Source organism: Carica papaya, chromosome 8 (assembly GCF_054855325.1).
Source record: "Carica papaya isolate Zhongbai chromosome 8, ASM5485532v1, whole genome shotgun sequence".
Taxonomy (NCBI): domain Eukaryota; kingdom Viridiplantae; phylum Streptophyta; class Magnoliopsida; order Brassicales; family Caricaceae; genus Carica; species Carica papaya.
Window position 1 is genome coordinate 16481451 of NC_142316.1, and position 21805 is coordinate 16503255.

The 21805-nt window shown below is 46.5% G+C and overlaps 10 non-coding genes and 31 pseudogenes across 10 annotated transcripts; 22 read left to right on the forward strand and 19 right to left on the reverse strand.

The window, feature by feature from the left end:
• Positions 1-94: 94 nt before the first annotated feature.
• Positions 95-212, forward strand: LOC148243777 (5S ribosomal RNA; annotated as a pseudogene).
• Positions 213-416: 204 nt separating this feature from the next.
• Positions 417-535, forward strand: LOC148243778 (5S ribosomal RNA; annotated as a pseudogene).
• Positions 536-741: 206 nt separating this feature from the next.
• On the forward strand, positions 742-860 carry LOC148243779 (5S ribosomal RNA). The gene has a single exon (XR_015815896.1). It is a non-coding gene; the product is annotated as a 5S ribosomal RNA (ribosomal RNA).
• A 563-nt stretch (positions 861-1423) lies between these two features.
• Positions 1424-1542, forward strand: LOC148243780 (5S ribosomal RNA; annotated as a pseudogene).
• Positions 1543-1747: 205 nt separating this feature from the next.
• Positions 1748-1866, forward strand: LOC148243781 (5S ribosomal RNA; annotated as a pseudogene).
• A 995-nt stretch (positions 1867-2861) lies between these two features.
• Positions 2862-2980, forward strand: LOC148243782 (5S ribosomal RNA; annotated as a pseudogene).
• Positions 2981-3185: 205 nt separating this feature from the next.
• Positions 3186-3304, forward strand: LOC148243783 (5S ribosomal RNA; annotated as a pseudogene).
• Positions 3305-3506: 202 nt separating this feature from the next.
• LOC148243784 (5S ribosomal RNA) lies at positions 3507-3625 on the forward strand. The gene has a single exon (XR_015815763.1). It is a non-coding gene; the product is annotated as a 5S ribosomal RNA (ribosomal RNA).
• Positions 3626-4189: 564 nt separating this feature from the next.
• On the forward strand, positions 4190-4308 carry LOC148243785 (5S ribosomal RNA; annotated as a pseudogene).
• A 790-nt stretch (positions 4309-5098) lies between these two features.
• Positions 5099-5217, reverse strand: LOC148243786 (5S ribosomal RNA; annotated as a pseudogene).
• A 207-nt stretch (positions 5218-5424) lies between these two features.
• On the reverse strand, positions 5425-5543 carry LOC148243787 (5S ribosomal RNA; annotated as a pseudogene).
• Positions 5544-5747: 204 nt separating this feature from the next.
• LOC148243788 (5S ribosomal RNA) lies at positions 5748-5866 on the reverse strand. Its single transcript, XR_015814522.1, has one exon. It is a non-coding gene; the product is annotated as a 5S ribosomal RNA (ribosomal RNA).
• Positions 5867-6075: 209 nt separating this feature from the next.
• On the reverse strand, positions 6076-6194 carry LOC148243789 (5S ribosomal RNA; annotated as a pseudogene).
• An 883-nt stretch (positions 6195-7077) lies between these two features.
• Positions 7078-7196, reverse strand: LOC148243790 (5S ribosomal RNA). Its single transcript, XR_015814924.1, has one exon. It is a non-coding gene; the product is annotated as a 5S ribosomal RNA (ribosomal RNA).
• Positions 7197-7401: 205 nt separating this feature from the next.
• On the reverse strand, positions 7402-7520 carry LOC148243791 (5S ribosomal RNA). The gene has a single exon (XR_015815357.1). It is a non-coding gene; the product is annotated as a 5S ribosomal RNA (ribosomal RNA).
• Positions 7521-8191: 671 nt separating this feature from the next.
• LOC148243792 (5S ribosomal RNA) lies at positions 8192-8310 on the reverse strand (annotated as a pseudogene).
• A 205-nt stretch (positions 8311-8515) lies between these two features.
• On the reverse strand, positions 8516-8634 carry LOC148243793 (5S ribosomal RNA). Its single transcript, XR_015814781.1, has one exon. It is a non-coding gene; the product is annotated as a 5S ribosomal RNA (ribosomal RNA).
• Positions 8635-9814: 1180 nt separating this feature from the next.
• LOC148243794 (5S ribosomal RNA) lies at positions 9815-9933 on the reverse strand. Its single transcript, XR_015814732.1, has one exon. It is a non-coding gene; the product is annotated as a 5S ribosomal RNA (ribosomal RNA).
• A 205-nt stretch (positions 9934-10138) lies between these two features.
• On the reverse strand, positions 10139-10257 carry LOC148243795 (5S ribosomal RNA; annotated as a pseudogene).
• Positions 10258-10466: 209 nt separating this feature from the next.
• Positions 10467-10584, reverse strand: LOC148243796 (5S ribosomal RNA; annotated as a pseudogene).
• Positions 10585-10788: 204 nt separating this feature from the next.
• On the reverse strand, positions 10789-10906 carry LOC148243797 (5S ribosomal RNA; annotated as a pseudogene).
• A 561-nt stretch (positions 10907-11467) lies between these two features.
• On the reverse strand, positions 11468-11586 carry LOC148243798 (5S ribosomal RNA; annotated as a pseudogene).
• A 205-nt stretch (positions 11587-11791) lies between these two features.
• LOC148243799 (5S ribosomal RNA) lies at positions 11792-11910 on the reverse strand. The gene has a single exon (XR_015814311.1). It is a non-coding gene; the product is annotated as a 5S ribosomal RNA (ribosomal RNA).
• Positions 11911-12473: 563 nt separating this feature from the next.
• LOC148243800 (5S ribosomal RNA) lies at positions 12474-12592 on the reverse strand (annotated as a pseudogene).
• Positions 12593-12796: 204 nt separating this feature from the next.
• LOC148243801 (5S ribosomal RNA) lies at positions 12797-12915 on the reverse strand (annotated as a pseudogene).
• A 561-nt stretch (positions 12916-13476) lies between these two features.
• LOC148243802 (5S ribosomal RNA) lies at positions 13477-13595 on the reverse strand (annotated as a pseudogene).
• Positions 13596-13804: 209 nt separating this feature from the next.
• On the reverse strand, positions 13805-13923 carry LOC148243803 (5S ribosomal RNA; annotated as a pseudogene).
• Positions 13924-14127: 204 nt separating this feature from the next.
• Positions 14128-14245, reverse strand: LOC148243804 (5S ribosomal RNA; annotated as a pseudogene).
• Positions 14246-14853: 608 nt separating this feature from the next.
• On the forward strand, positions 14854-14972 carry LOC148243805 (5S ribosomal RNA; annotated as a pseudogene).
• A 559-nt stretch (positions 14973-15531) lies between these two features.
• Positions 15532-15650, forward strand: LOC148243806 (5S ribosomal RNA; annotated as a pseudogene).
• Positions 15651-16213: 563 nt separating this feature from the next.
• On the forward strand, positions 16214-16332 carry LOC148243807 (5S ribosomal RNA; annotated as a pseudogene).
• A 205-nt stretch (positions 16333-16537) lies between these two features.
• Positions 16538-16656, forward strand: LOC148243808 (5S ribosomal RNA; annotated as a pseudogene).
• Positions 16657-16891: 235 nt separating this feature from the next.
• Positions 16892-17010, forward strand: LOC148243809 (5S ribosomal RNA; annotated as a pseudogene).
• A 220-nt stretch (positions 17011-17230) lies between these two features.
• On the forward strand, positions 17231-17349 carry LOC148243810 (5S ribosomal RNA). Its single transcript, XR_015814605.1, has one exon. It is a non-coding gene; the product is annotated as a 5S ribosomal RNA (ribosomal RNA).
• A 563-nt stretch (positions 17350-17912) lies between these two features.
• LOC148243811 (5S ribosomal RNA) lies at positions 17913-18031 on the forward strand (annotated as a pseudogene).
• A 561-nt stretch (positions 18032-18592) lies between these two features.
• LOC148243812 (5S ribosomal RNA) lies at positions 18593-18711 on the forward strand (annotated as a pseudogene).
• A 204-nt stretch (positions 18712-18915) lies between these two features.
• LOC148243813 (5S ribosomal RNA) lies at positions 18916-19034 on the forward strand (annotated as a pseudogene).
• Positions 19035-19595: 561 nt separating this feature from the next.
• Positions 19596-19713, forward strand: LOC148243814 (5S ribosomal RNA; annotated as a pseudogene).
• An 832-nt stretch (positions 19714-20545) lies between these two features.
• On the forward strand, positions 20546-20664 carry LOC148243815 (5S ribosomal RNA; annotated as a pseudogene).
• Positions 20665-20873: 209 nt separating this feature from the next.
• Positions 20874-20992, forward strand: LOC148243816 (5S ribosomal RNA; annotated as a pseudogene).
• A 532-nt stretch (positions 20993-21524) lies between these two features.
• LOC148243817 (5S ribosomal RNA) lies at positions 21525-21643 on the forward strand. Its single transcript, XR_015815064.1, has one exon. It is a non-coding gene; the product is annotated as a 5S ribosomal RNA (ribosomal RNA).
• Positions 21644-21805: the final 162 nt, after the last annotated feature.

Sequence of the window (21805 nt, forward strand, 5' to 3'; positions counted from 1 at the left end):
GAGTACGGGAGGTGCAGTGCGCACGCACAAGGAAACAAATGACGGGAGGATGAAGAAAACAGGAGTGTATGTATTTGAAGCACAAATTTAAACATGTGGCATCATACCAGCACTAATGCACTGGATCCCATCAGAACTCTGCAGTTAAGTGTGCTTGGGCGAGAGTAGTACTCGGATGGGTGACCTCTTGGGAAATCCTCGTATCGCAACAATTTTTTTTCAGATGGGTCGTTCGACGTTACGCGCGACTGGAACTATGGTCCGCTGGTTTATACGCAAATGTGAGTCAAAAATCAGGGGCATTTTTATCGATATTAGAACGAGAAGGAGAGGTGCAGTGTGAACGCACAAGGAAACAAATGATGGGAGGGGGGGAGGGAAGAATGAGTGTATGTATTTTCAGCACAAAATTAAACAGGTGCGAACACACCAGCACAAATGCACCGGATCCCATCAGAACTCCGAAGTTAAGTGTGCTTTGGCGAAAGTAATACAATGATGGGTTACCTCCTGGGAAGTTCTCGTCTTGCACCCATTTTCTTTTTTTTAGATGTGCCGTTCGACGTTACGCGCGACTTTAATTATGGTCCGCAGATTTATTCGCAAATGTGAGTCACGGCGCCGTGGCATTTTACTTGATATTTAAACGAGAAAGAGAGGTGCAGTGCGCACGCACAAGGAAACAAATGACGGGAGGGGGAAGAAAGGAGGAGTTTATGTATTTGCAGCGCGAAATTAAACTAGTGCGATCATACCAGCACTAATGCACCGGATCCCATCAGAACTCCGAAGATAAGTGTGCTTGGGCGAGAGTAGTACTCGGATGGGTGACCTCCTGGGAAGTCCTCGTGTCGCACTAATTTTTTTTTTCAAACGGGTCGTTCGACGTTACGCGCGACTGGAATTAGGGTCCACTAGTTTATACGCAAATGTGATTCAAGAAGCAGGGGCATTTTAATCGATATTAGAACGAGAAGGAGAGATGCAGAGTCCACGCACAAGGAAACAAATGACGGGAGGGGGGATGGAGGGAGAAAAAGTGTATGTATTTGCAGCGCATAATGAAACATGAGCCATCATACCAGCACCAATGCAACGGATTCTATCAGAACTCCGCAAGTTAAGGGTGCTTAGGCGAGAGTAGCACTAGCATGGGTGACCTCCTGCGAAGTCCTTATATTTCACCCATTTTCTTAGGAAGTCCTCGTGTTGCACCCATTTTTTTGCAGATGATTATTTCGACGATACGCGCGACTTGAATTATGGTCCTCAGGTTTATTCATAAATGTGAGTCACGGCACCGTAAAATTTTACTTGATATTAGAACGAGCAGGGGAGGTGCAGTGCGCACGCACAAGGAAACAAATGACGAGAGGGGGAAGAAAGGAGAAGGAGTTTATGTATTTGCAGTGCTAAATTATACGAGTGCGATCATACCAGCACTAATGCACCTGATCCCATCAGAACTCCACAGTCAAGTGTGCTTGGGCGAGAGTAATACTCGGATGGGTGACCTCCTGGGAAGTCCTCGTGTCTCACAAATTTTTTTTCAGACGGGTCGTTCGACGTTACGCGCGACTGGAACTAGGGTCCGTTGGTTTATACGCAAATGTGAGTCAAGAAGCAGGGGCATTTTAATCGATATTAGAATGAGATTGATAGGTGAAGTGTGAACGCACAAGGAAACAAATGACCGGAGGGGGAAGAAAGGAGAAGGAGTGTATGTATTTACAGCGCGAAATTAAACAGGAGTGATTATACCAGCACTAAAGCCCCGGATCCCATCAGAACTCCGCAGTTAAATGTGCTTGGGCGAGAGTAGTACTCGGATGGGTGACCACTTGTGAAGCCCTCGTGTTGCACCTATTTTTTTCGGATGGGTTGTTCGACGTTACACGCGAATGGAATTATAAACTGCTGGTTCATTTGCAAAGGTGAGTCATGGTGCCGGGGCATATTACTTGATATTAGAACGAGAAAGAGAGATGCAGAGTGCACGCACAAGGAAACAAATGACGGGAGGGGGGATGGGAGGAGAAAGAGTGTATGTAGTTGCAGTGCAGAATGAAACATGAGGGATCATACCAGCACTAATGCAAAGGATTCTATCAGAACTCCGCAATTAAGGGTGCTTGGGCGAGAAAAGTACTCGGATGGGTGACCTCCTGCGAAGTCCTTATATTTCACCCATTTTCTTGGGAGGTCCTCGTGTTGCACCCATCTTTTTGCAGATGATTCTTTCGACGTTACGCGCGACTTGATTTATGGTGACCTCCTGGGAAGTCCTCGTGTTGCACCCATTTTTTTTCGGATGGGTCGCTCGACGTTACGCGCGAATGCAATTATAAACCGCTGGTTCATTCGCAAAGGTGAGTCACGATGCTAGGGAATTTTACTTGATATTAGAACGAGAAGGAGAGATGCAGAGTGCACGCACAAGGAAACAAATGACGGGAGAGGGGATGGAGGGAGAAAGAGTGTATGTATTTGCAGCGCAGAATGAAACATGAGCGATCAAACCAGCACCAATACAACGGATTCTATCAGAACTCTGCAAGTTAATGGTGCTTGGGCGAGAGTAGCACTTGGATGGGTGACCTCATGCGAAGTCCTTATATTTCACCTATTTTCTTAGAAAGTCCTCGTGTTGCACCCATTTTTTTGCAGATGATTCTTTCGACGTTACGCGCGACTTGAATTATGGTCCTCAGGTTTATTCGCAAATGTGAGTCACGGCACCGTAGCATTTTACTTGATATTAGAACGAGCACGGGAGGTGCAATGCGCACGCACAAGGAAACAAATGACGGGAGGGGGAAGAAAGGAGAAGGAGTTTATGTATTTGCAGCGCGGAATTAATCGGGTGCGATCATACTAGCACTAATGCACCGGATCCCATCAGAACTCCGCAGTTAAGTGTGCTTAGGCGAGAGTAGTACTCGGATGGTTGACCTCCTGGAAAGTCCTCGTGTCGCACCAATTCTTTTTCAGACGGGTCGTTCGAAGTTACGCGCGACTGGAACTAGGGTCCGCTGGTTTATACACAAATGTGAGTCAAGAAGCAAGGGCATTTTAATCGATATTAGAACGAGAATGAGAGGTGAAGTGTGAACGCACAAGGAAACAAATGACGGGAGGGGGAAGAAAGGAGAAGGAGTGTATGTATTTGTAGCGCGAAACTAAACAGGTACGATCATACCAGCACTAAAGCCCCGGATCCCATCAGAACTTTGCAGTTAAGTGTGCTTGGGTGAGATTAGTACTCAGATGGATGACCTCCTAGGAAGTCCTCGTGTCGCACCAATTTTTTTTTAGACAGGTCGTTCGACGTTACGCGCGTCTGGAACTAGGGTCCGCTGGTTTATACGCAAATTTGAGTCAAGAATCAGGGGCATTTTAATCGATATTAGAACGAGAATGAGAGGTATAGTGTGAACGCACAAGGAAACAAATGACCGGAGGGGGAAGAAAGGAAGAGTGTATGTATTTGTAGCGCGAAATTAAACAGGTGCGATCATACCAGCACCAAAACTCCGGATCCCATCAGAACTCCGCAGTTAAGTGTGCTTGGGTGAGGGTAGTACTCGGATGGGTGACCACTTGGGAAGCCCTCGTGTTGCACCTATTTTTTTTCGGATGGGTTGTTCGACGTTACGCGCGAATGGAATTATAAACCACTGGTTCATTTGCAAAGGTGAGTCACGGTACCGGGTCATATTACTTGATATTAGAACGAGAAAGAGAGATGCAGAGTGCACGCACAAGGAAACAAATGACGGGAGGGGGGATGGGAGGAGAAAGAGTGTATGTATTTACTGTGCAGAATGAAACATGAGGGATCATACCAAAACTAATGCAACGGATTCTATCAGAACTCCGCAGTTAAGGGTGCTTGGGAGAGAAAAGTACTCGGATGGGTGACCTCCTGCGAAGTCCTTATATTTCACCCATTTTCTTGTGAAGTCCTCATGTTGCACCCATCTTCTTTTTTTCAGATGTGCCGTTCGACGTTACGCGCGACTTTAATTATGTTCCGCAGATTTATTCGCAAATGAGAGTCACTGCACCGTGGCATTTTACTTGATATTTGAACGAGAACAAGAGGTGCAGTGCGCACGCACAAGGAAACAAATGAAGGGAAGGGGAAGAAAGGAGAAGGAGTTTATCTATTTGCAGCGTTGAATTAAACGGGTGCGATCATACCAGCACTAATGCACCGGATCCCATCAGAACTCCGCAGTTAAGTGTGTTTGGGCGAGAGTAGTACTCGGATGGGTGACCTCCTAGAAAGTCCTCGTGTCGCACCAATTTTTTTTCAGACTGGTCGTTCGACGTTACGCGCGACTGGAACTAGGGTCCGCTGGTTTATACGCAAATGTGAGTCAAGAAACAGGGGCATTTTAATCGATATTAGAATGAGAAGAAGAGATGCAGAGTGCCCGCACAAGTAAACAAATGACGGGAGGGGGGATGGAGGGAGAAAAAGTGTATGTATTTGCATCGCATAATGAAACATGAGCAATCATACCAGCACCAATGCAACGGATTCTATCAGAACTCCGCAAGTTAAGGGTGCTTGGGCGAGAGTAGCACTAGGATGGGTGACCTCCTGCGAAGTCCTTATATTTCACCCATTTTCTTGGGAAGTCCTCGTGTTGCACCCATTTTTTTGCAGATGATTCTTTCACCCATTTCCATAATTCAAGTCGCGCGTAATGTCAAAAGAATCATCTGCAAAAAAATGGGTGCAAAACGAGGACTTCCTAAGAAAATGGGTGAAATATAAGGACTTCGCAAGAGGTCACCCATCCTAGTGCTACTCTCGCCCAAGCACCCTTAACTTGCAGAGTTCTGATAGAATCCGTTGCATTGGTGCTGGTATGATTGCTCATGTTTCATTCTGCGCTGCAAATACATAAACTTTTTCTCCCTCCATCCCCCCTCCCGTCATTTGTTTCCTTGTGCGTGCACTCTGCATCTCTCCTTCTCGTTCTAATATCGATTAAAATGCCCCTGCTTCTTGACTCACATTTGTGTATAAACCAGTGGACCCTAGTTCCAGTCGCGCGTAACGTCGAACGACCCGTATGAAAAAAAATTGGTGCGACACGAGGACTTCCCAAGAGGTCACCCATCCGAGTACTACTCTCGTCCAAGTACACTTAACTACAGAGTTCTGATGGAATCCAATGCATTAGTGCTGGTATGATCGCACCTATTATTTTGCGCTGCAAATACATAAACTACTTCTCCGTTCTTCCACCTCCCGTCATTTGTTTCCTTGTGCGTGCGAACTGCACCTCTTATTCTCGTTCAAATATCAAGTAAAATGCCACAGTGCCGTGACTCACATTTGCCAATAAATCTGCGGACCATAATTAAAGTCGCGCGTAACGTCCAACGGCACATCTGAAAAAAAGAAAATGGGTGCAACACGAGAACTTCCCAGGAGGTAACCCATCATTGTACTACTTTCGTCAAAACACACTTAACTGCGGAGTTCTGATGGGATCCGGTGCATTTGTGCTGGTGTGAGCGCACCTGTTTAATTTCGGGCTGAAAATACATACACTCCTTCTTCCCTCCCCCCCTCCCATCATTTGTTTCCTTCTGCATTCACACTGCACCTCTCCTTCTCGTTCTAATATCGATTAAAATGCCCCAGATTCTTGACTCACATTTGTGTATAAACCAGCGGATTATAGTTCCAGTCGCGCGTAACGTCGAACGACCCGTCTGAAAAAAAATTGGTGCGACACGAGGACTTCCCAAGAGGTCACCCATCCGAGTACTACTCTCGCCCAAGCACACTTAACTACGGAGTTCTGATGGGATCCGGTGCATTAGTACTGGTATGACCGCACCCATTTAATTCCACGCTGCAAATACATAAACTCCTTCTCCTTTCTTCCCCCTCCCGTCATTTGTTTCCTTGTGCATGCGCACTGCACCTCTCGTTCTCGTTCAAATGTCAAGTAAAATACCACGGCGCCGTGACTCACATTTGCGAATAAATCTGCGGACCATAATTAAAGTCGCGCGTAACGTCAAACGGCACATCTGAAAAAAAGAAAATGGGTGCAACACGAGATCCTCCCAGAAGGTAACCCATCATTGTACTACTTTCGCCAAAGCACACTTAACTGTGGAGTTCTGATGGGATCCGGTGCATTTGTGCTGGTGTGACCGCACCTGTTTAATTTCGTGCTGAAAATACATACACTCCTTCTTCCCTCCCCCCCTCCCATCATTTGTTTCCTTGTGCGTTCACACTGCACCTCTCCTTCTCGTTCTAATATCGATTAAAATGCCCCTGATTCTTGACTCACATTTGCGTATAAACCAGCGGACCATAGTTCCAGTCGCGCGTAACGTCGAACGACCCATCTAAAAAAAATTGTTGCGATACGAGGACTTCCCAAGAGGTCACCGATCCGAGTACTAATCTCTCCCAAGCACACTTAACTGCAGAGTTCTGATAGGATCCAGTGCATTAGTGCTGGTATGATGCCACTTGTTTAATTTTGCGCTTCAAATACCTACACTCATTTTCTTTTCTTCCTCATCCCGTCATTTGTTTCCTTGTGCGTGCGCACTGCACCTCCCGTACTCGTTCTAATATCAAGTAAAATGCCACGGCGCCGTGACTCACATTTGCGAATAAACCTGCGGACCATAAATCAAGTCGCGCATAACGTCGAAAGAATCATCTGCAAAAAGACGGGTGCAACACGAGGACCTCCCAAGAAAATGGGTGAAATATAAGGACTTCGCAGGAGGTCACCCATCAGAGTACTTTTTTCGCCCAAGCACCGTTAACTGCGGAGTTCTGATAGAATCCGTTGCATTAGTGCTGGTATGATCCCTCATGTTTCATTCTGCACTGCAAATACATACACTCTTTCTCCTTTCATCCCCCCTCCCGTCATTTGTTTCCTTGTGCGTGCACTCTGCATCTCTCTTTCTCGTTCTAATATCAAGTAATATGCCCCGGCACCGTGACTCACCTTTGCAAATGAACCAGCGGTTTATAATTCCATTCGCGCGTAACGTCGAACAACCCATCCAAAAAAAAAATAGGTGCAACACGAGGGCTTCCCAGGTGGTGACCCATCCGAGCACTACTCTCGCCCAAGCACACTTAACTGCGGAGTTCTGATGGGATCCGGAGCTTTAGTGCTGGTATGATCGCACCTGTTTAGTTTCGCGCTACAAATACATAAACTTCTTTTCTTTTCTTCCCCCTCCCGTCATTTGTTTCCTTGTGCGTTCACACTTCACCTCTCATTCTCGTTCTAATATCGATTAAAATACCCCTGCTTCTTGACTCACATTTGCGTATAAACCAGCGGACCCTAGTTCCAGTCGCGCGTAACTTCGAACGACCCGTTTGAAAAAAAATTGGTGCGACACGAGGACTTCCCAGGAGGTCACCCATCCGAGTACTACTCTCGCCCAAGCACACTTAACTGCGGAGTTCTGATGGGATCCGGTGCATTTGTGCTGGTATGATCGCACCCATTTAATTCCGCGCTGCAAATACATAAACTCCTTCTCCTTTCCTCCTCCTCCCGTCATTTGTTTCCTTGTGCGTGCGCACTGCACCTCCCGTGCTCGTTCTAATATCAAGTAAAATGCTACGGTGCCGTGACTCACATTTGCGAATAAACCTGAGGACCATAATTCAAGTCGCGCGTAACGTCGAAAGAATTATCTGCAAAAAAATGGGTGCAGCACGAGGACTTTATAAGAAAATAGGTGAAATATAAGGACTTCGCATGAGGTCACCCATCCTAGTGCTACTCTCGCCCAAGCACCCTTAACTTGCGGAGTTCTGATAGAATCCGTTGCATTGGTGCTGGTTTTATCGCTCATGTTTCATTCTGCGCTGCAAATACATACACTATTTCTCCCTCCATCCCCTCTCCCGTCATTTGTTTCCTTGTGCGTGCACTCTGCATCTCTCCTTCTCGTTCTAATATCAAGTAAAATGCCCTAGCATCGTGACTCACCTTTGCGAATGAACCAGCTGTTTATAATTGCATTCGCGCGTAACGTCGAGCGACCCATCCGAAAAAAAATGGGTGCAACATGAGGACTTCCCAGGAGGTCACCATAAATCAAGTCGCGCGTAACGTCGAAAGAATCATCTGCAAAAAGATAGGTGCAACACGAGGACCTCCCAAGAAAATAGGTGAAATATAAGGACTTCGCAGGAGGTCACCCATCCGAGTACTTTTCTCGCCCAAGCACCCTTAACTGCGGAGTTCTGATAGAATCCGTTGCATTAGTGCTGGTATGATCCCTCATGTTTCATTTTGCACTGCAAATACATACACTCTTTCTCCTCCCATCCCCCATCCCGTCATTTGTTTCCTTGTGCGTGCACTCTGCATCTCTCTTTCTCGTTCTAATATCAAGTAATATGCCCCGGCACCGTGACTCACCTTTGCAAATGAACCAGCGGTTTATAATTCCATTCGCGCGTAACGTCGAACAACCCATCCGAAAAAAATAGGTGCAACACGAGGGCTTCCCAAGTGGTCACCCATCAGAGTACTACTCTCGCCCAAGCACACTTAACTGCGGAGTTCTGATGGGATCCGGGGCTTTAGTGATGGTATGATCGCACCTGTTTAATTTCGCGCTGCAAATACATACACTCCTTCTCCTTTCTTCCCCCTCCGATCATTTTTTTCCTTGTGCGTTCACACTTCACCTCTCATTCTCGTTCTAATATCGATTAAAATGCCCTTGCTTCCTGACTCACATTTGCGTATAAACCAGCGGACCCTAATTCCTGTTGCGCGTAACGTCGAATGGCACATCTGAAAAAAAGAAAATGGGTGCACCACGAGAACTTCCGAGGAGGTAACCCATCATTGTACTACTTTCGCCAAAGCACACTTAAATGCAGAGTTCTGATGGGATCCGGTGTATTTGTGCTGGTGTGACCGCACATGTTTAATTTCGTGCTGAAAATACATACACTCCTTCTTCCCTCCCCCCCCTCCCATCATTTGTTTCCTTGTGCATTCACACTGCACCTCTCCTTCTCGTTCTAATTTCGATTAAAATGCACCTCTCCATAGTTCCAGTCGCGCGTAACGTCGAACGACCCATCTGAAAAAAAATTGTTGCGATACGAGGACTTCCAAAGAGGTCACCCATCCGAGTACTACTCTCCCCCAAGCACACTTAACTGCAGAGTTTTGATGCGATCCAGTGCATTAGTGTTGGTATGATGCCACTTGTTTAATTTTGCGCTTCAAATACATACACTTCTTCTCTTTTCTTCCTTCTCCCGTCATTTGTTTCCTTGTGCGTGCGCACTGCACCTCTCGTACTCGTTCTAATATCAAGTAAAATGCCACGGCGCCGTGACTCACATTTGCGAATAAACCTGCGGACCATAAATCAAGTCGCGCGTAACGTCGAAAGAATCATCTGCAAAAAGATGGGTGCAACACGAGGACCTCCCAAGAAAATGGGTGAAATATAAGGACTTCGCAGGAGGTCACCCATCCGAGTACTTTTCTCGCCCAAGCACCCTTAAATGCAGAGTTTTGATAGAATCCGTTGCATTAGTGCTGGTATGATCCCTCATGTTTCATTCTGCACTGCAAATACATACACTCTTTTTTCCTCCTATCCCCCCTCCCGTCATTTGTTTCCTTGTGCGTGCACTCTGCATCTCTCTTTCTCGTTCTAATATCAAGTAATATGCCCCGGCACCGTGACTCACCTTTGCAAATGAACCAGCGGTTTATAATCCCATTCGCGCGTAACGTCGAACAACCCATCCGAAAAAAAATAGGTGCAACACGAGGGCTTCCCAAATGGTCACCCATCCGAGTACTACGCTCGCCCAAGCACACTTAACTGCGGAGATCTAATGGGATCCGGAGCTTTAGTGCTGGTATGATCGCACCTGTTTAATTTCGCGCTACAAATACATACACTCCTTCTCCTTTCTTCCCCCTCCCGTCTTTTTTTTCCTTGTGCGTTAACATTTCACCTCTTATTCTCGTTCTAATATCGATTGAAATGCCCCTGCTTCTTTACTCACATTTGCGTATAAACCAGCGGACCCTAATTCCAGACGCGCGTAACGTCGAAAGACCCGTCTGAAAAAAAATTGGTGCGACACGAGGACTTCCCAGGAGGTCACCCATCCCAGTACTAATCTCGCCCAAGCACACTTCACTGCGGAGTTCTGATGGAATCCAGTGCATTAGTGCTGGTATGATCGCACGTGTTTAATTTGGCGCTGCAAATACATAAACTCATTCCCCTTTCTTCCCCCTCCCGTCATTTGTTTCCTTGTGCGTGCGCACTGCACCTCCCGTTCTCGTTCAAATATCAAGTAAAATGCCACGGCGCCGTGACTCACATTTGCAAATAAACCTGAGGACCATAATTCAAGTCGCGCGTAACGTCGAACGACACATCTGAAAAAAAGAAAATGGGTGCAACAGAGAACTTCCCAGGAGGTAACCCATAATTGTACTACTTTCACCAAAGCACACTTAACTGCGGAGTTCTGATGGGATCCAGTGCATTTGTGCTAGTGTGACCGCACCTGTTTAATTTCGTGCTGAGAATACATACACTCCTTCTTCCCTCCACCCCTCCCATCATTTGTTTCCTTGTGCGTTCACACTGCACCTCTCCTTTTCGTTCTAATATCGATTAAAATGCCCTTGATTCTTGACTCACATTTGCGTATAAACCAGCGGACCATAGTTCCAGTCGCGCGTAACGTCGAACGACCCATCTGAAAAAAAAATGTTGCGATACGAGGACTTCCCAAGAGGTCACCCATCCAAGTACTACTCTCGCCCAAGCACACTTAACTGCAGAATTCTGATGGGATCCAGTGCATTAGTCCTGGTATGATGCCTCTTGTTTAATTTTGTGCTTCAAATACATACACGCCTTCTCTTTTCTTCCTCCTCCCGTCATTTGTTTCTTTGTGCGTGCGCACTGCACCTTCCGTACTCGTTCTAATATCAAGTAAAATGCCACGGCGCCATGACTCACATTTGCGAATAAACCTGCGGACCATAAATCAAGTCGCGCGTAACGTCGAAAGAATCATCTGCAAAAAGATGGGTGCAACACGAGGACCTCCCATAAAAATGGGTGAAATATAAGGACTTCGCAGGAGGTCACCCATTCGAGTACTTTTCTCGCCCAAGCACCCTTAACTGCGGAGTTCTGATAGAATCCGTTGCATTAGTGCTAGTATGATCCCTCATGTTTCATTCTGGACTGCAAATACATACACTCTTTCTCCTTCCATCCCCCCTCCCGTCATTTGTTTCCTTGTGCGTGCACTCTGCATCTCTCTTTCTCGTTCTAATATCAAGTAATATGCCCTGGCACCGTGACTCACCTTTGTAAATGAACCAGCGGTTTATAATTCCATTCGCGCGTAATGTCGAACAACCCATCCGAAAAAAAATAGGTGCAACACGAGGGCTTCCCAAGTGGTCACCCATCCGAGTACTACTCTCGCCCAAGCACACTTAACTGTCGAGTTCTGATGGGATCCAGAGCTTTAGCGCTGGTATGATCGCACCTGTTTAATTTCGCGCTGCAAATACATACACCTCTTCTCCTTTCTTCCCCCTCCCGTCATTTGTTTCCTTGTGCGTTAACACTTCACCTCTCATTCTCATTCTAATATCGATTAAAATGCCCCTGCTTCTTGACTCACATTTGCGTATAAACCAGCGGACCCTAGTTCCAGACGCGCGTAACGTCGAAAGACCCATCTGAAAAAAAATTGGTGCGACACGAGGACTTCCCAGGAGGTCACCCATCCGAGTACTAATCTCGCCCAAGCACACTTCACTGCGGAGTTCTAATGGGATCCGGTGCATTAGTGCTGGTATGATCGCACCTGTTTAATTTCGCGCTGCAAATACATAAACTCATTCCCCTTTCTTCCCCCTCCCGTCATTTGTTTCCTTGTGCATGTGCACTGCACCTCCCGTTCTCGTTCTAATATCAAGTAAAATGCTACAGCGCCGTGAATCACATTTACGAATAAACCTGAGGACCATAATTCAAGTCGCGCGTAACGTCGAAAGAATCATCTGCAAAAAAATGGGTGCAACACGAGGACTTCACAAGAAAATGGGTGAAATATAAGGACCTCGCAGGAGGTAACCCATGCTAGTACTACTCTCGCCCAAGTACCCTTACCTACGGAGTTCTGATAGAATCCGTTGCATTAGTGCTGGTATGATCGCACCTGTTTAATTCCGCGCTGCAAATACATACACTCCTTCTCCTTTCTTCCCCCTCCCGTCATTTGTTTCCTTGTGCGTGCGCACTGCACCTCTCGTTCTCGTTCAAATATCAAGTAAAATGCCACGGCGCCGTGACTCACATTTGCGAATAAATTTGCGGACCATAATTTAAGTCATGCGTAACGTCGAACGGCACATCTGAAAAAAAGAAAATGGGTGCAACACGAGAACTTCCCAGGAGGTAACCCATCATTGTACTACTTTCGCCAAAGCACACTTAACTGCGGAGCTCTGATGGGATCTGGTGCATTTGTGCTGGTGTGACCGCACCTGTTTAATTTTGTGCTGAAAATACATACACTCTTTCTTCCCTCCCCCCCTCCCATCATTTGTTTCCTTGTGCGTTCACACTGCACCTCTCATTCTCGTTCTAATATCGATTAAAATGCCCCTGATTCTTGACTCACATTTGCGTATAAAGCAGCGGACCATAGTTCCAGTCGCGCGTAACGTCGAACGACCCGTCTGAAAAAAAATTTGTGCGACACGAGGACTTCCCAGGTGGTCACCCATCCGAGTACTACTCTCGCCCAAGCACACTTAACTGCAGTGTTCTGATGGGATCCAATGCATTAGTGCTGGTATGATCGCACCCGATTAATTCTGCACTGCAAATACATAAACTCCTTCTCCTTTCTTCCCCCTCCCGTCATTTGTTTCCTTGTGCGTGCACACTGCACCTCCCGTGCTCATTCTAATATCAAGTAAGATGCCACGGCGCCGTGACTCACATTTGCGAATAAACCTGCAGACCATAAATCAAGTCGCGCGTATCCTCGAAAGAATCATCTGCAAAAAAATAGGTACAACACGAGGACTTCCTAAGAAAATGGGTGAAATATAAGGACTTCGCAGGAAGTCACCCATCCTAGTGCTACTCTCGCCCAAGCACCCTTAACTTGCGGAGTTCTGATAGAATCTGTTGCATTAGTGCTACTATGATCCCTCATGTTTCATTCTGCACTGCAAATACATACACTATTTCTCCTCCCATCCCCCCTCCCGTCATTTGTTTCCTTGTGCGTGCACTCTGCATCTCTCTTTCTCGTTCTAATATCAAGTAATATGCCCCGGCACCGTGACTCACCTATGCAAATGAACCAGCGGTTTATAATTCCATTCGCGCGTAACGTCGAACAACCCATCCGGAAAAAAATAGGTGCAACACGAGGGCTTCCCAAGTGGTCATCCATTCGAGTACTACGGTCGCCCAAGCACACTTAACTGCGGAGTTCTGATGGGATCCGGAGCTTTAGCGCTGGTATGATCGCACCTGTTTAATTTCGCGCTGCAAATACATACACTCCTTCTCCTTTCTTCCCCCTCCCGTCATTTGTTTCCTTGTGCGTGCGCACTGCACCTCTCGTTCTCGTTCAAATATCAAGTAAAATGCCACAGCGTCGTGACTCGCATTTACGAATAAATCTGCGGACCATAATTAAAGTCGCGCGTAACGTCGCACGGCACATCTGAAAAAAAGAAAATGGGTGCAACACGAGAACTTCCCATGAGGTAACCCATCATTGTACTACTTTCGTCAAAGCATACTTAACTGCGGAGTTCTGATGGGATCCGGTGCATTTGTGCTGGTGTGACCGCACCTGCTTAATTTCGTGCTGAAAATACATACACTCCTTCTTCCCTCCCCCCCTCCCATCATTTGTTTCCTTGTGCGTTCACACTGCACCTCTCCTTCTCGTTCTAATATCGATAAAAATGCCCCTGATTTTTTACTCACATTTGCGTATAAACCAGCGGACCATAGTTCCAGTCGCGCGTAACGTCGAATGACCCATCTGAAAAAAAATTGTTGCGATACGAGGACTTCCTAAGTGGTCTCCCATCCGAGTACTACTCTCGCCCAAACACACTTAACTGCAGAGTTCTGATGGGATCCAGTGCATTAGTGCTGGTATGATGCCACTTGTTTAATTTTGCGCTTCAAATACATACACTCCTTCTCTTTTCTTCCTCCTCCCGTCATTTGTTTCCTTGTGCGTGCGCACTGCACCTCCCGTACTCGTTATAATATCAAGTAAAATTCCACGGCGCCGTGACTCAAATTTGCGAATAAACCTGCGGACCATAAATCAAGTCGCGCGTAACGTCGAGGAAGCAAATGACGGGAGGGGGGATGGAGGGAGAAAAAGTGTATGTATTTGCAGCACAGAATGAAACATGAGCGATCATACCAGCACCAATGTAACGGATTCTATCAGAACTCCGCAAGTTAAGGGTGTTTGGGCGAGAGTAGCACTAGGATGGGTGACCTCCTACGAAGTCATTATATTTCACCCATTTTCTTAGGAAGTCCTCGTGTTGCACCCATTTTTTTGCAGATAATTCTTTCGAAAATACGTGCGACTTGAATTATGGTCCTCAGGTTTATTCGCAAATGTGAGTCACGGCACCGTAGCATTTTACTTGATATTAGAACGAGCACGGGAGGTGCAGTGCGCACGCACAAGGAAACAAATGACGGGAGGGGGAAGAAAAGAGAAGGAGTTTATGTATTTGCAGCGGAGAATTAAATCGGTGCGATCATACCAGCACTAATGAACCGGATCCCATCAGAACTCCACAGTTAAGTGTGCTTGGGCGAGAGTAGTACTCGTATGGGTGACCTCCTGGGAAGTCCTTGTGTCGCACCAATTTTTTTTCAGACGGGTCGTTCGACGTTACGCACGACTGGAACTAGGGTCCGCTGGTTTATACGCAAATATGAGTTAAGAAGCAGTGGAATTTTAATCGATATTAGAATGAGAAGGAGAGGTGCAGTGTGAATGCACAAGGAAACAATTGATGGGAGGGGGAGGGAAGGAGAATGAGTGTATGTATTTTCAGCACGAAATGAAACATGAGGGATCATACCAGCACTAATGCAACGGATTCTATCAGAACTCCGTAGGTAAGGGTGCTTGGGCGAGAGTAGTACTAGCATGGGTAACCTCCTGTGAAGTCCTTATATTTCACCCATTTTCTTGGTAAGTCCTCGTGTTACACCCATTTTTTTGTAGATGATTCTTTCGACGTTACGCGCGACTTGAATTATGGTCCTCAGGTTTATTCGCAAATGTGAGTCACGGCGCTGTAGCATTTTACTTGATATTAGAACGAGAACGGGAGGTGCAGTGCGCACGCACAAGGAAACAAATGACGGGAGGGGGAAGAAAGAGGAATGAGTTTATGTATTTGCAGCGCGAAATTAAACAAGTGCGATCATTTCAACACTAATGCACCGGTTCCAATCAGAACTCCGCAGTGAAGTGTGCTTGGGCGAGATTAGTACTCGGATGGGTGACCTCTTGGGAAGTTCTCGTGTCGCACTAATCTTTTTTTTCAGACGGGTCGTTCGACGTTACGCGCGACTGGAACTAGGGACCACTGGTTTATACGCAAATGTGAGTCAAGAAGCAGAGGCATTTTAATCGATATTAGAACGAGAAGGAGAGATGCAGAGTGCACGCACAAGGAAACAAATGACGGGAGGGGAGATGGAGGGAGAAAAAGTGTATGTATTTGCAGCGCAGAATGAAACATGAGCAATCATACCAGCACCAATGCAACGGATTCTATCAGAACTCCGCAAGTTAAGGGTGCTTGGGCGAGAGTAGCACTAGGATGGGTGACCTCCTGCGAAGTCCTTATATTTCACCCTTTTTCTTAGGAAGTCCTCGTGTTGCACATATTTTTTTACAGATGATTCTTTCGACGATACGCGCGACTTGAATTATGGTCCTCAGGTTTATTCGTAAATGTGAGTCACGGCACCGTAGTATTTTACTTGATATTAGAACGAGCACGGGAGGTGCAGTGCGCACGCACAAGGAAACAAATGACGGGAGGGAAAAGAAAGGAGAAGGAGTTTATGTATTTGCAGCGCTAAATTAAACGGGTGCGATCATATCAGCACTAATGCACTTGATCCCATCAGAACTCCGCAGTTAAGTGTGCTTGGGCGAGAGTAGTACTTGGATGGGTGACCTCCTGGGAAGTTCTCGTGTCGCAACAATTTTTTTTCAGACGGGTCGTTCGACGTTACGCGCGACTGGAACTAGGGTCCGCTGGTTTATACTCAAATGTGAGTTAAGAAGCAGGGGCATTTTAATCGATATTAGAACGAGAATGAGAGGTGCAGTGTGAACGCACAAGGAAACAATTGACGGGAGGGGGAATAAAGGAGAAGGAGTGTATGTATTTGCAGCGCGAAATTAAACAGGTGCGATCATACCAGCTCTAAAGCCCCGGATCCCATCAGAACTCCGCAGTTAAGTGTGCTTGGGCGAGAGTAGTACTCGGATGGGTTACCTCCTGCGAAGTCCATATATTTCACCCATTTTCTTGGGAGGTCCTCGTGTTGCACCCATCTTTTTGCAGATGATTCTTTCGACGTTACTCGCGACTTGATTTATGGTCCGCAGGTTTATTCGTAAATGTGAGTCACGGCACCGTGGCATTTTACTTGATATTAGAACGAGTATGGGAGGTGCAGTGCGCACGCACAAGGAAACAAATGATGGGGGGTGGAAGAAAAGAGAAGGAGTATATCTATTTGAAGCGCAAAAGTAATCAAGTGGCATCATACCAGCACTAATGCACTGGATCCCATCAGAACTCTGCAGTTAAGTGTGTTTGGTCGAGAGTAGTACTCGGATGGGTGACCTCTTGGGAAGTCCTTGTGTCGCACTAATTTTTTTTTCAGACGGGTCGTTCGACGTTACGCGCGACTTGATACGCGTAACTTGAATTTTGGTCCTCAGGTTTATTCACATATGTGCGTCTCGGCACCGTACCATTTTACTTGATATTAGAATGAGCACGGGAGGTGCAATGCGCATGCACAAGGAAACAAATGACGGGAGGGGGAAGAAAGGAGAAGGAGTTTATATATTTGCAGCGCGAAATTAAAAGGGTGTGATCATACCAGCACTAATGCACCGGATCCCATCAGAACTCCGGAGTTAAGTGTGCTTGGGCGAGAGTAGTACTCGGATGGGTGACCTCCTAGGAAGTTCTCGTGTCGCACCAATTTTTTTTCAGACGGGTCGTTCGACGTTACGCGCGACTGGAACTAGGGTCCGCTGCTTTATACGCAAATGTGAGTCAAGAAGCAGAGGCATTTTAATCGATATTAGAACGAGAAGGAGAGGTGTAGTGTGAACGCACAAGGAAACAATTGAGGGGAGGGGGAGGGAAGGAGAAGGAGTGTATGTATTTTCAGCACGAAATGAAACAGGTGCGATCATATAAGCACTAATGGAACGGATTCTATCAGAACTCCGTAGGTAAGGGTGCTTGGGCGAGAGTAGTACTTGCATGGGTTACCTCCTGCGAAGTCCTTATATTTCACCCATTTTCTTGTGAAGTTCTCGTGTTGCACCCATTTTCTTTTCTTTAGATGTGTCGTTCGACGTTACGCGCGACTTTAATTATGGTTCGCAGATTTATTCGCAAAAGTGAGTCACGGCTCCGTGGCATTTTACTTGATATTTGAACGAGAACGAGTAGTGCAGTGCGCACGCACAAGGAAACAAATGACTTGAGGGGGAAGAAAGGAGAAGGAGTTTATGTATTTGCAGCGCGGAATTAAACAGGTGCGATCATACCAGCACTAATGCACCGGATCCCATCAAAACTCCGCAGTTAAGTGTGCTTGGGCGAGATTAGTACTCGGATGGGTGACCTCCTGGAAAGTCCTCGTGTCGCACTAATTTCTTTTCAGACGGGTCGTTCGACGTTACGCGCGACTGGAACTAGGGTCCGCTGGTTTATACGCAAATGTGAGTCAAGAAGCAGGGGCATTTTAATCGATATTAGAACGAGAAGGAGAGATGCAGAGTGCACGCACAAGGAAACAAACGACGGAAGGGGGGATGGAGGGAGAAAAAGTGTATGTATTTGCAGCGCAGAATGAAACATGAGCAATCATACCAGCACCAATGCAACGGATTCTTTCAGAACTCTGCAAGTTAAGGGTGCTTGGGCGAGAGTAGCACTAGGATGGGTGACCTCCTGCGAAGTCCTTATATTTCACCCATTTTCTTAGGAAGTCCTCGTGTTGCACCCATTTTTTTGCAGATGATTCTTTCGACGATACGCGCGACTTGAATTATGGTCCTCAGGTTTATTCGCAAATGTGAGTCACGGCATCGTAGTATTTTACTTGATATTAGAACGAGCACGGGCGGTGCAGTGCGCACGCACAAGGAAAGAAATGACGGGAGGGGGAAGAAAGGGGAATGAGTTTATGTATTTGCAGCGCGAAATTAAACAGGTGCGATCATACGAGCACAAATGCACTGGATCCCTTCAGAACTCCGCAGTTAAGTGTGCTTGGGCGAGACTAGTACTCAGATGGGTGACCTCCTGGAAAGTCCTCGTGTCGCACCAATTTTTTTTCAGACGGGTCGTTCGACGTTACGCGAGTCTGGAACTAGGGTCCGCTGGTTTATACGCAAATGTGAGTCAAGAAGCAGGGGCATTTTAATCGATATTAGAACGAGAAGAAGAGATGAAGTGTGAACGCACAAGAAAACAAATGACGGAGGGGGAAGAAAGGAGAAGGAGTATATGTATTTGCAGCGCGGAATTAAACAGGTGCGATCATACCAGAACTAAAGCTCCGGATCCCATCAGAACTCCGCAGTTAGGTGTGCTTGGGCGAGAGTAGTACTCGGATGGGTGACCACTTGGGAAGCCCTCGTGTTGCACCTTTTTTTTCTCGGATGGGTTGTTCAACGTTACGCGCGAATGGAATTATAAACTGCTGGTTCATTTGCAAAGGTGAGTCACGGTGCCGGGGCATATTATTTGATATTAGAACGAGAAAGAGAGGTGCAGAGTGCACGCACAAGGAAACAAATGACGGGTGGAGGGATGGGAGGAGAAAGAGTGTATGTATTTGCAGTGCAGAATGAAACATGAGGGATCATACCAGCACTAATCCAACGGATTCTATCAGAACTCCGCAGTTAAGGGTGCTTGGGCGAGAAAAGTACTCGGATGGGTGACCTCCTGCGAAGTCCTTATATTTCACCCATTTTCTTGGGAGGTCCTCATGTTGCACCCATCTTTTTGCAGATGATTCTTTCGACGTTACGCGCGACTTGATTTATGGTCCGCAGGTTTATTCGCAAATGTGAGTCACGGCGCCGTGGCATTTTACTTGATATTAGAACGAGTACGGGAGGTGCAGTGCACACGCACAAGGAAACAAATAATGGGAGGAGGAAGAAAAGAGAAGGAGTGTATGTATTTGAAGCGCAAAATTAAGCAAGTGGCATCATACCAGCACTAATGTACTGGATCCCATCAGAACTCTGCAGTTAAGGGTGCTTGGGCGAGAGTAGTACTCGGATGGGTGACCTCTTGGGAAGTCCTCGTATCGTAATAATTTTTTTTCAGATGGGTCGTTGGACATTACGCGGGACTGGAACTATGGTCCGCTGGTTTATACGCAAATGTGAGTCAAGAATCAGGGGCATTTTAATCGATATTCGAACGAGAAGGAGAGGTGCAGTGTGAACGCACAGGGAAACAAATGATGGGAGGGGGTAGGGAAGAAGGAGTGTATATATTTTCAGCGCGAAATTAAACAGGTGCGGTCACACCAGCACTAGTGCCCCGGAACCCATCAGAACTTCGCAGTTAAGTGTGTTTTGGCGAAAGTAGTACAATGATGGGTTACCTCCTGGGAAGTTCTCGTGTTGCACCCATTTTTTTTTTTCAGATGTGCCGTTCGACGTTACGCGCGACTTTAATTACGGTCCGCAGATTTATTCGTAAGTGTGAGTCACGGCACCGTTGTATTTTACTTGATATTAGAACGAGTACGGGAGGTGCAGTGCGCACGCACAAGGAAATAAATAACGGGATGAGGAAGAAAAGAGAGGGAGTTTATGTATTTGCAGCGCAAAATTAAACAAGTGGCATCATACCATCAGAACTCTGCAGTTAAGTGTGCTTTGGCGAGAGTAGTACTCGGATGGGTGACCTCTTGGGAAGTCCTCGTATCGCAACAATTTTTTTTCAGATGGGTCGTTCGACGTTACGCACGACTGGAACTATGGTCCGCTTGTTTATACGCAAATGTGAGTAAAGAATCAGGGGCATTTTAATCGATATTAGAACGAGAAGGAGAGGTGCAGTGTGAACGCACAAGGAAACAAATGATTGGAGGGGGGGAGGGAAGAAGGAGTGTATGTATTTGCAGCGCAAAATTAAACAGGTGCGATCATACCAGCACAAATGCACCGGATCCCATCAGAACTCCGCAGTTAAGTGTGCTTTGGTGAAAGTAGTACAATGATGGGTTACCTCGTGGGAAGTTCTCGTGTTGCACCCATTTTTTTTTTTTCAGATGTGCCGTTCGACGTTACGCGCGACTTTAATTATGGTCCGCAGATTTATTCGCAAATGTGAGTCACGGCGCCGTGGCATTGTACTTGATATTTGAACGAGAACGAAAGGTGCAGTGCGCACGCACTTGGAAACAAATGACGGGAGGGGGAAGAAAGGAGAAGGAATTTATGTATTTGCAGCTCGAAATTAAACAGATTCGATCGTACTAGCACTAATGCACCGGATCCCATCAGAACTCCGCAGTTAATTGTGCTTGGGCGAGAGTAATACTCGGATGGGTGACCTCCTGAGAAGTCCTCGTGTCGCACTAATTTTTTTTTCAGACGGGTCGTTCGACGTTACGCGTGACTGGAACTATGGTCCACTGGTTTATACGCAAATGTGAGTGAAGAAGCAGGGGCATTTTAATCGATATTAGAACGAGAAGGAGAGATGCAGAGTGCACGCACAAGGAAACAAATGACTGGAGGGGGGATGGAGGGAGAAAAAGTGTATGTATTTGCAGCACAGAATGAAACATGAGCAATCATACCAGCACCAATGCAACCGATTCTATCAGAACTCCACAAGTTAAGGGTGCTTGGGCGAGAGTAGCACTAGGATGGGTGACCTCCTGCGAAGTCCTTATATTTCACCTATTTTTTTGCAGATAATTCTTTCGACGATACGCGCGACTTAAATTATGGTCCTCAGGTTTATTCGCAAATGTGAGTCACGGCACCGTAGCATTTTATTTGATATTAGAACGAGCACGGTAGGTGCAGTGCGCACGCACAAGGAAAGAAATGACGGGAGGGGGAAGAAAGGAGAAGGATTTTATGTATTTGCAACGCGGAATTAAACAGGTGCGATCATACCAACACTAATGCACCGGATCCCATCAGAACTCCGTAGTTAAGTGTGCTTGGGCGAGAGTAGTACTCGGATGGGTGACCTCCTGCGAAGTCCTCGTGTCGCACCAATTTTTTTTCAGACGAGTCGTTCGACGTTACGCGCGACTGGAACTAGGTTCCGCTGGTTTATACGCAAATGTGAGTCAAGAAGCAGGGGCATTTTAATTGATATTAGAATGAGAAGGAGATGTGCATTGTGAACGCACAAGGAAACAATTGATGGGAGGGGGA